The sequence below is a fragment of the Triticum urartu genome, chromosome 5A, assembly GCF_056163025.1.
Source record: "Triticum urartu cultivar PI428250 chromosome 5A, HENAU_Tu73, whole genome shotgun sequence".
Lineage (NCBI taxonomy): Eukaryota > Viridiplantae > Streptophyta > Magnoliopsida > Poales > Poaceae > Triticum > Triticum urartu.
The window spans coordinates 136,745,122-136,751,743 of NC_141877.1; the positions used below are offsets into that span (position 1 = coordinate 136,745,122).

General features: G+C 45.0%; 1 pseudogene; it reads left to right on the top strand.

Annotated features, from left to right (window-relative positions):
- The first annotated feature begins 960 nt into the window (after positions 1-960).
- LOC125554682 (UDP-glucose 6-dehydrogenase 5-like) lies at positions 961-2,416 on the top strand (annotated as a pseudogene).
- The last annotated feature ends 4,206 nt before the right edge of the window (positions 2,417-6,622 follow it).

Here is a 6,622-nt window from a genome sequence, read left to right on the forward strand (position 1 = left end):
GAGGAAGCCGCAGCTCCTCCTCGCGTGTCTCCCATTGTGGCTCGCGTGGGTGGTGGGCTGGTGACGGCTCGCGACTCACGATCACGATTCCCTGATAGGAGACGATAGGATGCGCTCGCGATTAGTTTCCTAATAATTAGATGCGTTCGTGATTAGTTATCTAATAGGATGCAGCCATGATTTAGTTTCCTAATAATTAGATGCGTCCGTGATTAATTTCCTAATAGGATGGCTCGTAATTATTTTCCTAATAATAGGATGCACGCGTGATTTTTTTTCCTAATAATAGGATGGGTTTGTGATTAGTTTCCTAATAATTAGATGTGCCCGTGATTAGTTTCTTAATAGGATGTGTCCGTGATTATAGTTTTCTAATTGACCAGGCATGGACTTTCATATTTTCCTCCGCGATGGAGTACGGTCAGTCAATGTAAATTCTAAGTGCACACAGAGAACAGATTCGGTTAAGGCTAGCCGTTAGATTGAGTTTAGTGGGACTAATCATGCGGTGGAATATATCTGTATACGTTTTGTGAGGTGCACTTAGAGAAGATAATGTTTGCTCTTTTATAAGTAGTATAGATGATTTTTTTTTCTGAGGCTATTTTTACGAAAACAACGGATGAACCAAAAGGATTTCAATCTCGCCGTCAATCTATCCCTAATCCCTAATAATAAAATACGGATTGACTTTATTTGATTCACCGTCACAATACGCTTCTTCACATGAATTTACGCTTTCAATTTTTTTTTACTTATATTATTTTCTACATATAAGGTGATACTATTCATCCGAGGTGGTAGTACTATTATATCAGTTTTTTCCACCCATATTGGTCTTTCCCGTACATCTCACGCGTCTCTCAGTTGGACTCCAACTCCTCACGCGTCTCTCAGTTGGACTCCAACTCTCCATCACTCGCCTCCTCTAATTTCTCCCATAAATATTGATTGAATCCCATGGACGTGGAGGTGGTGGCGGACATCTCCGAGGTGTGGATCGGCGGCTGGAACAACAGCGACCGGCTCCATCTACGAGCCCGGCCTAGAAGACGTCATTAAGCTGTGCCGCGGCCACAACCTATTCTTCAACACCGACGTTGGCGAGGTGGATATCGTCTTCTTCTTCGTCAACACTGACACCGAGACCCTCGGCCTCGGCGCCGACAAGGCCGGTGATCTCAGAGAGCGCTCTGCACATGATCGCTGACGTCTCCCGCTCCGATAGGACCATGATCGAGAAGTCCACCGTGTCCGTCAATACCCGCCGAGGCCATCGGGAAGATCTTCGCCCACAACGGCCGGTGCTTCTATTACCAAATCCTGTCCAATTTGGCGTTCCTCGCCGAGGGCACCGCCGTGCAGGACCTATTCGTGCCCCACCGCGTCCTCATCGGCAGCTGCGAGATGCCCGAGGGGCAGACCACCGTGAAGGTCCTTAACCTTAAGGACGTGTACGCGCATTGGGTCCCGTGGACTGCGTCATCACAATCAACCTCTGGTCGGCCGAGTTGTCCAAGCTCGCCGCCAACGCCTTCCTCGTGCAGCACATCTCCTCCGTGGACGCCATCTCTGCAACGTCATCGAGGTGGCCTACTCCATTGGCAAGGACTCGCACATCGGCCCGCGCTTGCTCTCTGCTAGCGTCGGCTTACGGGGCTCGTGCTTCCCGCCGGCCATCGACGTGTGCCGGGGTCTGCTCGAAAACGAGGCCGTAGTCAGCATCTACGACTCGCAGGTGACCAAGGAGCAGGTGCGGCGCGACCTCGCCATGGACAAGTTTGACTGGAACCACCCACGCCACCTGCAGCCGGTGGGCGAGCACGCCGGACAGCCCGTTGCCGTCACGTCGGATGCGTAGGAGGCCGCCCGCGTCACGCACTCCGTCTGCATCCTGACCGAGTGGGAGGAGTTCAGGAGCCTCGGTTACAGGTGTGTGTGCATGATGTCATGCAGAAGCCGGCTTATGTCTTCGACGGCCGCAACATCGTTGACCTGGAGAAGCTCCAAGACATCGGATTCATCTTCTACGGCATTGGCAAGCTGCTTGACCAGTGACTTAAGGACATGCCAACCGTTGCCTGTGAGGCGATGCACAAGTGTTGGTCGTGCGTCCGCGATCATTCTTCTTAATTAATCACAACACAAAGCATTGTTAAACTTTAAGAGAATTCATATACTTTGTATTATAAAAACCAAAAAATTCACATATATGAGGACTTGATCTATAGAACTTTTCTGTTTTTTCCCTGAAGCAGACATCAGAATATTCAAAGGAGTACGAAGGAGAGGCCTAAGATAAAGCAAAGGGCAGCGGACCAACGAGGTAGCATACTTGCACTAATATATTTCATGCGAGCTTAGTGCTTTCTTATTATAATTATTTAAATTTTATATTTAACAGATATGATTCATGGGAGAGCATCTAATTTTGCTTCACATTTTCTGCTGGATTAGTTCCAAATTACAAGGATACGAGTGTTCAAAAGATAACTAACTGAAACACTGAACATGTTAGTTTGATGATCTGTGACTAACAGTTATATGCATGTTCTCCTCTCTTCTCAGTTGTGTGAGTTGGATTACTGAATTTTAAAGAATGTATATGTTATAGGATTTTTGGTGATGTTTGTTCAAGCATAGAAGAAATTTAACTAGGCTCGAACTTTTGGTAGAGAATATCCGTATAATGTCCTTGCTCTAGATTAATTACTTTGTTGTCGGAACTTTTTATCAAATGTTTATCCCATGTGTGACACCAAAATATGGAGTCATAATCAGCCCTTTTTTTGTTTTGGAGATACACTAAATGGACACAGAGAAAAATACAAAAATATATCATATATGCATGTATTTCCGGCTTTTCATTGCGAGAGTTAGATGGCCTGTAACTGTTAAATGAGATGCTTTTGATTCCAGTTCTCAATTTTTTAAAGTTAGATCCCTTGACAAGCTTGCGATTTTGCATATGGTGTGCTACATATCTCATTCAAGACTTACCGTCTTCAGTTCATTATAAATCTGTTTTTCTCTTTCATAGATGCTCAATGTCATAAATAGTTTGTGGATGATCTTAGTATTCTTACAGACCTGTGCAATAGTGTAGCCGCAATGCTCTAACATATACTAACTAGGTAGCTGCTCTCAAGTTATGCACTTCTTGAGTTAATCATTGAGCATTCAACATTCTAAGAGCAAGTACCAAAGGATGACGTAGGCGGGCTACTAATATTATTTTTTGGGTGAGGTGGAGGAGAGAGAAGGGAAGCGGGCTACTAATTAACAATCGACTGTAGCACATGCATGGTACTCCCTCCGTTCCAAAATAAATGTCTCAACTTTGTATTTGCCATGTGTGTGTGTGAGAGAGAGAGATGGGCCATGTATCAAAAAAATAGTACACATTTACATGCAACTATTGTCCTTGCCGACTATAGGCTTAGCTATAGATGATGTGACAATATTATATAGCCAGCAACTGACTATACTATTAACCATGCTCTAATTATCACTTACGCACTTGTATGCATTTTTTGAATTAGTGGTCGACAATCAATGTTGAACAATCAATATTATAATTGTCTTTATTTGTTGTTGCTTCCTCGTCATTAGCTTAACTTTGATATTTTTATTCTTCCGAGGTACCAATTTACGATGCCCCAAAAAATATAATTCATATATAGGATGTAAATTTTATGTTAGGATGAGCCATATAATGTACTCCCTCTGTTCCAAAATAAGTGTCTCAATTTTGTATTAACTTTAGTACAAAGTCTTACTAAGGTCAAGACATTTATTTTGGGCCGGAGGGAGTACTTCATCCTCTCTCCTTGCCAAAATAAGTAATCTGCTTTGCTGCTTAAGTCCCTCCTCCTTGCCAATGGCTCCCATCCATGGTGGCCTCCCATACAAGCACTCGACACTACCGCGAAGCTGGTTCTGCATCCCATTGTTTTCTGTTGTTGCAACGCATGGGCAATTTTCCTAGTCTCTATAATTAATATAAAATCAACCGATAAAAAGGGATGACGTTTGAAGAACTATGAAAACCTCTGTCCTTTATTATTAGGTAGGTATAGATTTTTTTTTGAAACAAAGAAGGTGGCTGGCTGCCGACCTTATATTTCAAACAGGCAAAGCCTGATGAAGTAACAGGTACAAAGCAAGACTTGGCCGTTGCACCAAGGTGCAAGGCACAAGCAGAGACTTAACAGAAAAAAAGGAAGGAGATAAGGGGGGATAGATTACATCACTTCAAACGCAGACTAAGTGGTTATTTTCTGGCACCAGAATTGTATATCATCCTTTGCTATCTGACTATGGGCTCTATTGCTCCAGAGATGTAGCATATTTGCTGCATAGAATCAAATGTAAGTCTCAGTCCAAACCTTGGAGTTGAAAACCCGGTCATTCCTAGCATGCCATAGAGTGAGAGCACATGCTGCGAAATCAACATTCCATTTGCATTTGAAACTGAGCTGGTGTTGTGCTTGTTGCACAAAAACTAGAATGTCGGGAACTGAGCAAGCCAAAGTATCCATCGCCAGCTTACCCCAAAGAACAGAAGCCGGGGCACATCGTAGCAACAGATGATCAATGGACTCCACCGCAGGGCAGGCATCACAATGTGCAAACGGGGCAACCGCAGACCAGCACTTCTTAACCATATTATCCCTGGTGTTGAGACGGCCTTTGAAAGCAAGCCAGATGAAGATCCTATGCTTTAGAGGGATCAACGAATCCCAAACCCAGGGCTCGAAGGTCGCCAAAACCCCCCGGGAAGGTGAGCAGACTGTAGAAATGTCTTGTACTAAGCTGACTAGAGCCGAAGAAAGGGATGCGCTTGTCATCATTCAGTGGATTAGGAGCAACATCTGATAACAGTTCATGCAAGACCAACACCTCAGCTGCTGCCGTTTGAGAGAGATTAGGATGTAGTTGTATGACCCATGATCCGTTGGCATATTGTGAGAGCACAGAGAAAGCTGGGTGAGACGCGAAGGAAAACAGCGTGGGGTACAGCAGACAAAGGCAACCCACGCCAAGCCATTGATCCTTCCAGAAGGTGACCAGAGTTCCAGGACCCACATCACATCTAGAGGAGTTAATGACCAAAGGAATAAGATCCTTGAACCCTTTCCAGATAGATGTATCTCTGCTGCGGGCACCATGAGGAAGAGTAGCCTGGCAATAATGTGTGGCGAACCATTTATAGCAAGGAATGTCAGAGCTTTGTAAGATCTTGGAAACAAACTTGCACATCATAGCTTGGTTGTGAGCTTGCAGTTGTCGTACACCCAAGCCACCATTAATAGTAGGTAGAGAGACCGTATCCCAGGCTGCTAAACATTGGCCCCTTTGACCTTGTTCTTGCCTTGCGAGAAAAAAGCACGCAGCAGACATTCCAACTTTCCAAGAGATTCCATAGGCCAGGCAAAACAGGACATGAAATAGCTCGGAATACCCGCAAGCACCGAGTTAATGAGGGTCAGCCGCCCCCCTAAGGATAAGAAAGTAGCTAACCATCCAGAGAGGCGACGATCAACCTTGTGAATGACTGGCAGCAACATACCATGAGTTATTTTGTGCAAGGAGGGAGGCAGGCCCAAGTACGTACATGGAAAGGACGAAACTGGGTAGCCAAGGATCTGAGCGATAGCAGAGGCTGTAGTTGTATCCACTGAGACAGGCACGAGAGTGCTCTTGTGGAAATTTATAGTGAGCCCAGAAAATCCAGAGAAAGCCGTGAGGGCAGACTTGATGACTTCTGCCTGCTGCGTACTGCCATGAAAAAGAATCAGTGTGTCGTCTGCATATTGTAGGACCGGGAAGAAGCTGTTCGAACCAAGGGGATGCAGCAAGGAGCCAACTTGAAACATCTGACAGCACATCCTCTGAAGCACATCAACTACAAGGATGAAAAGGTACGGGGATAGAGAATCCCCCTGCCGAAAACCTTTCTTTGCCAGGATGGGGCACTCAATTCACCGTTTAGAAGGACTCTAGAGCTGCCAGTAGACAGGAGAGTATATATCCAGTTTGTCCACACTTGCGGAAAGACTCTTGCTTCAAAAATCTTGCGAAGGCAACACTAACAGACGTTGTCGAAGGCCTTATGAAAGTCCAACTTCAAAGCAATGACTGGCAGTTTTCTTTTATGAGCATACTGGATCATTTCGGCAGCCAAAGCAAAGTTCTCAATGATCGATCGGCCCTTCAGGAAGCCGGACTGAAGCGTGTGGATCAAGTGGGGAATCCATATTTTGAGCCGACTAGCCAGAACCGTAGAGGCCAGCTTAGGCACACTATGCACAAGAGAAATCGGTCTAAAATCATGCATTTCTAGAGGTGTTTCTTTTTTAGGTAGCAGGGTAATGAAAGCAGAGTTGATACCAGAGAGATCCACTTCATTTTTATGGAAATCACCAAAAAACCTTAGGATATCATCCTTTATCAGCAACTTGAAAGCCTTGTAAAACTCATTGGTAAAACCATCAGGGCCCGGACTTCTGTTATTTGGCGAACAATTGATAGCCTGCACAATCTCAGCCCAGGAGAACTCAGCTGTGAGCTCCGACAGGTCCAGCGGAGTATAAAGAGAACCAACATCGACAGTGTCAAT